Source organism: Colobus angolensis, unplaced genomic scaffold, assembly GCF_000951035.1.
Source record: "Colobus angolensis palliatus isolate OR3802 unplaced genomic scaffold, Cang.pa_1.0 Scaffold64, whole genome shotgun sequence".
In the NCBI taxonomy this organism is placed as follows: Eukaryota; Metazoa; Chordata; class Mammalia; order Primates; family Cercopithecidae; genus Colobus; species Colobus angolensis.
In genome coordinates, this window is record NW_012120043.1 from 1,276,749 (window position 1) to 1,283,519 (window position 6,771).

Consider the following 6,771-nt stretch of genomic DNA (forward strand, 5'->3'; position numbering starts at 1 on the left):
CGCCGGGGGCCCTGGACGGGTGCCCGGGGTCTGGGGGGTCCTGGCGCCCCTGCCGCCGCTTCCCGGCTTCCCGTCCTGGGGGACTCTGAAGGGGAGCCTGAGGGGTCCGGGGGACCCCGTCGCCGCCTCCAGACTTCCTGGTTGGGGGAACCCCGAACGCCAACCTTGGGGAGGGGTCCTGGGGCGCCCCTGCCGCCGATTCCCGACTACGTGTCTTGAGGGACCCCGAATGGGAGCCTGAGGGGTTCGGGGGCCCCGGCCGCGGCTTCCCTGCTTCCTGGCTGTGGCGGCCCCGAACGGGAACCTGGGGGGTTCTGGGGCGTCCCCGCTGCTGCCTGTAGACTTCCTGGCCTGGGGGACCTCGAATGAGAACCTGAGGGAGCCTGCGGGAAGTCCAGGGCGCCCCTCGCCGCCGCTTCCCGGCTTCCTGGCCAGGGAGACCCCGAATCGTGGCCTGGGGGGTGGGTGGTCCGGGGCGCCCCCAGCGCGCGCCCAAACTTGGCGGGCGGCGCACGTGGCGAGTCGAGCCTGGGGTTCCGGTTCTGCCACCGCCCAACTTACCCCACTCTGGGCTCCAGGCTCCCCGCTCCCATCCCGCCCCCCCAGAGTGGTAAGGAGGGGAGGGGTTCGCAAACCCAGAGCCCGGGGTGCTCGGGTCAGCCGGGGCCTGCTGTGTTTACGTTGCCTCGGCGCCTCCCCGCCGGGGGTGGGCTTGAGCTGCGGAAGGGAGAGTCAGCGCTTCCGAGGCGGCGATGGGCCCGCGGATCTTGGCGGAGCCGAGGCGTCCCCTCCCATAGGAGCCAGACCTACTCCGGACCCCGCGGGGCCGAGAAACCTCATTCCGCGGTGCCCCGGGGCTCGGCTCTATTATTTGGCAGGAGCGGCTCCTGCAGCAGCAACGTGGTTTTAGAGTTGCATTCTTCCGGCAAAACAGTCCGGGTTGGGTTTCCTCGTGGTCTGGTGTAAATTTTCTCCGTGCCCTTAGCTTTAAGCTGCGCCCCGTGTTCTCAGCGCTGGGCTTGGCCAGTGCAGGAGCGGTTGCTGCTAGAGGGTTGACTTGGCAGGCCCGTCCCGCACCAGCCACAGGTCACAGTGGTGGACGGGAAATGCCTTTTGTTGGTTCTCCCCCTCCCCAGACAAAACAAAGAGCACTTTCCGTTGGAGAACCGGGATGAAAGCACTTAGCCCCTGCCTCGCTCGTGCTGTGAGTCCTCTCCAGGCGCTTTGACTTGGCAGGGTCGGCGTGCCTGTGTGGGAGACATTGCCCGGATGGGCCTGAGCAGGGAGTCCACCAGCCACGGGGGATGGAGCCGCCGGGGGATGAAGCCTGTGGCAGGGCCCTCGCTTTGGGGCGAGGTGGGGAAGGGACTACCAGTTGGGGTACCTGGGTTAGGTCCATTCAAGCCGTGGGTGAACGTGGGTCTGCACCACCCAAGCCGTGGCTGTGAGGAGGCTGGAGAGAGGTGAGGGCTCCTGTCCCTTCCCTCCCTGCATGGACACCTTTGGGAAATGGAGTCCCTGGGGTCCCAGCCTGGGTCTGGAGGGGTCCCACCCACAGTACAGATAGGCTCGCAGGCTACCTGGACGCCCGGGGCTGCGTGGAGGAGGACTGGAGTGCATGGACCCTGCTCTCCCCGGTTGCCGGGAGCGTCCACTGCTTTCTAAGTCAGACTCAGTGGCCAAGAAGTTGACACAGCTACACGCCCCATGGGAGACCGGCTTCCATTGTGTGCGTAGTCCAGGGTCTACTCTGACCTCCTTGCTGTGTGGAGTTTTGTGGGTGAAGTGCTTGTGACCCTGTGAAGCGCCCTCCTGGCAGGTCCCCTGCAGTTTCCTGTGAGGCCATAGGACCAGCCCTGCAGCGGGTGCCACCTGGGAGGGTGCTGAGCGTGGATGGAAGCAGGCCCTCTCTGCGGCAGATGGCAGCTCTCAGGATGCCATGGGTCTGCGGTGTCCCTTACCCACTGGAGGGCTCGGCAGCCTGAGGAGTGGCCTCTCTTCCTGACGCAGAGCCCTCGCTGCTCACTGCCTTGGAGGGGAAAGGAGATCCTGTGGGACCCTGCCTGGAAGGCTGGGCCTGGAGCACGCGTGGGTGCGGGGGTCAACACTTCAGGAGACTTGGAGCTCGGCAACCCCCTGTTCTGAGACACTTGTGGCTGTCCAGCTGCTGCCCTGGGAAGGTGGGTTAGGGAGCCTCCCTTGGGGGAAGCTCTGGTTTTGAGTCTGAGAAGTCTTCCCAAGTTCTGAGGGGTACCTGTGCTGGCTTAGAAGTCCACGTGAAGCCCGATGGGAGATGCAAGTCAGCTGAGGCCTGCTGGTGATAATGGATGCCTTACGCACCCCGACTTCCAGTCAGCCTAAGGAGGGGTCTGCATGCAGAGGAAGCGCATAGGAGTGGTGGGGTGGGGGGAGTCCCTGTCCGGACCTTGGTGGGTTCGGCACGCGGACCCCACGTGGTGGATGTGATGGACAGTCCTCACCTGGGAGCGGGGTCTGTCCTGTGGTCCTCTTGTGAAGGGTGCGGGATAGGCACTGACTTGTCTGGGGGGTTAGAGGGTTGGCACAAGCTGGTGGTCTGGAGCACTCAGGGCACAGGCGGTCAGGAAGGCCTGAGTCTCCAGTCTGCCCTCCCTGGCCTTGTGAAGTCATGTTAAAGTTGGGTTGAGCACCTCTGACTTGGATTCTGGGAAGCTGACACAGTGTGGCCGGGGTTGCTGCATCCTGTCGAGTAGCTGCTGGGTGCCGTGCGCCTGGGTGATAGGCCAGGTGTCAGGGAGAGGGCCCATGCCCGGCTTACTGGGGAGGGGACAGAGGCTCAGAGGGGTCACCTCGAGCGCCCAGGCCGTTGTGTTCTGCTGGCCTCCAAGGCGGCACGTGGTCATGGAGCTGGAGAGGGAGGTTTATGGAAGATTTTATCTGGTAGGCTGGGGAATGGTAAGACGGGGACACCTGGAAGTATTGTAGGGAAGTCGCAGAGCGAGGAAGGACTCAGTGGAGAGAGGAGAAAGCCACCTCTGGGCAGCTTCAAGGGGACCCAAGCCTGTGGCAGGGCCCGTGCCGCTCAGAGCCAGGTCCGTGGCAGATCCCTGGGTTTATTGGGTGGCTGTGGAAGGAGACATCCTGAGTGTGGCTCGTGGCTGGGCCACTAGAGGCTGTGACCACTTGTGTCTGTGGAGTGAGCACGAGGCACCTGGGAGGGATTGTTGCTCAGGCCAGAGAGGGCCGTGAGCTGGGGGAAGGCTGTGCCAGTGTGGGGAGTGACGGGGAACCTCATGGGGCCGTGCCAGCCTTTCTGGGGCTCTCTTGGTGCGTTTGGGGTTATTCTGAGGCAGGTCTCCTGGGCTTTGTCAGCACTCTGGCCTGGATCACTCTGGGGCACCATGAGCACTGCAGGGTGCTGGGCAGCATCTTTGGCCTTCACTCACTCCGGGCCAGGAGTACCCCCAGTCGTGACAACCGCAAATGTCCCCAGACATCACCCAGTGTCCTGCTCTGGGGAGAACCACTGTCTGGGAGCATCTGTGCTTTTGGCCTGGTTCCCACTGCACTGGGGGTAGCTGCTCCTTGTGGTTTACGGCTTGTCCTGTGTTGGCTCCTTTGATTCCTGTGAATGGGCCGTGAGGGTGGATGTGCTCCTGACTGGCTCGCCTTGGCTCCGATGGTCTGGAGCAGGCCGGTGTCTAGAAAGGCAGCGGCATGGGCCCTGGCGCTTACCCTTTACACAGCGGCTCCCCAGTAGCCCAGAGCTAGCAGCAGCATGCAGTGTGCCCAGCTGGTGCTTGCAGCCTTGGCTCTAACCCTTGACTTTGCCAGAGAGACTGAGGCACAGAGGAGTTGAGGGATGCGCCTGGGGTCACCCCAGAGAGTGGAAGACCTGGAGCTGGGAGTCCACACTCCTCCACTGGCCGCCCCGCACAGAGGGCGCTCCTGGTGGGCGGCTGTGTGCATGGTGCGATCTGTCAACCTGAGGTTGTGCTGTCTTCTGTGGACTGAGGCCTTTTCCGATCCAGGCCTGGTCCCCGTGACACCATGTCATGATGTCAGATTCTCTGAAAGCTGTGACAGGGCTTTTGGCAGAGGCCTCTCATTCGACAGATGCTTATGGGCTGAGGTTCCAGCTTGGCTCCAGGCATTGCCAAGGAGGACACTGGTCCGCCTGGAAGGGGCGGGGCTGTCAGGGAGAGGATGAGGGTGGCCACAGTAAGCACCCGGGATGTGGGCATTCAGGGACTCCTTCAGCACACAGCAGCGTGTTCTGGTTCACGGACTGCTCCTGTGTTCTGTGGATCCCACACCCTGCAGGCATTGGCTGGGGCAGGGCATCTTACCCTGCTGGTGAGAGGGAGGCCAGGCTTGTGGAGGGTGGGGCTGGGCTCACTGGCCTGAGGCAGACAGTGGGTGAAGTGGTCCCAGTCCCCACCTGGTCTTAGGGGCAGGAAAGTCCCTAGAGGCTCTTCCTGATTCTCTGGAGGAAGAGAAGGGCTCCCCACACATCAGCCGCCCCTGGGCCTGGGCTTCTGCCTCTTGAGATTGTGTGCTGAGCTGAGTGTGACTGGCAGAACCTGGAGCCAAGTGGGGTCTGTGGGGAGGTAGGCTCCTCCTGGCTTCATCCCCCGGCCCAGCAGGAAGGGAAAGGTCGCCTGCCAGCTGCCCCCAGTGAGGCCCCCAGTGGCCAGGCTGGCCACCGCTTTTTGAAGCCCACTCTGGTGCTGCCAGGAGGCCAGGGCTCTTTGTGGTCAGCCTAGGCCAGAGGAAGCTCTGCAGATGGACTTTCTGCATAAATACTGCACAGCTACCCTAATGGCACGCAGCAAGCGAGGTTGCCATCCAAAACGGCTTTTGCTTTAACAGGCGAAAGAGGGTGGCTGCGCCGGCCGCCGTGGACTGAGGAGCACCTGCCAGGTGTGGAGCTGCAGGTCCTAGGTGGCTGGCTTGCAGGTCCTGGGAGATGTTCATCATGACCTTCGGTGGGCAGACTGCACACCGGACTGCAGGTTGCAAGGGAAGAAGTGGAGCTCACCCCACGCCTCTCCCACTGACGAGAACACCCCTTTTGGGTTTGTGGGTTGTGAGGTCTATAGGAGCCACGATGGCCGATTCGGAGATGCCATCAGCTGGGTGATGACTCTCCCACGGCCTCCGAGACAGAGTGCAGGAGCCACATTGCTCGCTAACCCCTTCATCTGCATAGACCAGTGTTGCATTGCCCTGTTAATGCCCTTGGTCCACACGCTGCCAGCCCAGGTGCAGGCTGAGCAAGCCTGGAGCTGAGGACAAGCAGACCCTCAGCCCCGTAGCAAGCCCTTGAGAGCCAACGGCACCTCCTGTTGGCCTGTGCTTGCCCCTGGCTCCCTGGACCCCGACGTTTACTTGTGTGAGAGTTGGTTTTGCTGCTTGGGCAGTTGATGGACAGCGTCTGGGAGTTGCCTGCCCAGGGCCCCGCATGTTTCTGGGGTGCCGGCTTCTCACTCACTGCCTGGTGAGGTGAGGTTGGCAGCCAGGAGCTTTCTTACTTTATTGACTGAAACATCCTGAGACTCAGAAGTAGGGACTTTGTGCCGGGGCCTGGAGGCCGTCCCTGCCGCTGAGGAGGTGACTCCCCCCGGGACTTCCTGGAGGACTTCCAGGGAGAAGGTGTTAGCCGGTGGTTCCTGAGCAGTAGTAAAAGAAACATGGACACAGGAAGCTTTAGCGTTAGAAGCCACTCTCAAATATTTCAGTGGAAACACAGTGTGGCCGGGCGTGGTGGCTCACGCCTGTAATCCCTGTCCTTTGGGAGGCTGAGGCGGGCCGATCACCTGAGGTCAGGAGATCGAGACACAGCTATGTGAAGCAAAAGCTATCTGTTGCTGTCTCAGATTTCACAAGTAATGAGACTTCTTTCAAAAAAATCTTAGTCTTTTATACCATAGTTGTATATATAACTTCTGACTTACAGGAAAATGAACAAAAATTCCCATATCTTCTTGGCTCTGCCAGACTCACCATTGGCTGACATTTTACCCTTTGGCACGTGGTGCCTCTTGCCCCACCTCCAGTGAGCTGTGTGTGTGTGTGTGTGTTTTAGATGGACCCTTACTCTGCCGCTCAGGCTGGAATGCAGTGGCGTGATCTTGGCTCAGTGCAACCTCCACCTCCCAAGTTCAAACAATACTCCTGCCTCAGACTCCCAAGTAGCTGGGATTACAGGCACCCACCACCAAGCCCAGCTAATTTTTGTATTTTCAGTAGACATGGAGTTTTACCATGTTTGCCAGGCTGGTCTCGAACTCCTGACCTCAGGTGATCCGCCTGCCTCAGCCTCTCAAAGTGCTGGGATTATAGGTGTGAGTCACTGCACCCATCCCCACTGTGTGGTGTGTGTTTCTATTGAAATATATGAGAGTAGCTGGAGACCGATACAGTCCCCTTTATGTGGACACTGAGATACCTATTGTTTCCCAAGAACAACGACATTCTCTCACATGAACACAGCACAGTGATCAAAATTGAGAAAGCGGCCGGGCGCAGTGGCTCACGCCTGTACTCCCAACACTTTGAGAGACCGAGGCGTGCAGATCATAAGGTTGGGAGATCGAGACCATCCTGGCCAATATGGTGAAACCCCCTCTCTACTAAAAACACAAAAATTAGCTGGCGTGGTGGTGGGCGCCTGTAGTCCCAGCTACTCGGGAGGCTGAGGCAGGAGCATTGCTTGAACCTGAGAGGCGGAGGTTGCAGTGAGCCGAGATTGCGCCACTGCACTCCAACCTAGCAACACAGCAAGACTCC

At 60.7% G+C, this 6,771-nt stretch overlaps 1 protein-coding gene across 1 annotated transcript in view; it reads left to right on the forward strand.

Annotated features, from left to right (window-relative positions):
- NDUFS7 (NADH dehydrogenase (ubiquinone) Fe-S protein 7, 20kDa (NADH-coenzyme Q reductase)) overlaps positions 1 to 6,771 on the forward strand; it is a 37,222-nt gene that overhangs the window by 27,760 nt on the left and 2,691 nt on the right. The window contains exon 10 of the mRNA XM_011964018.1: positions 5,628 to 5,636. The gene's annotated coding sequence lies outside the window, so the exon portion shown is untranslated. The remainder of the gene's footprint in view (positions 1 to 5,627; positions 5,637 to 6,771) is intronic.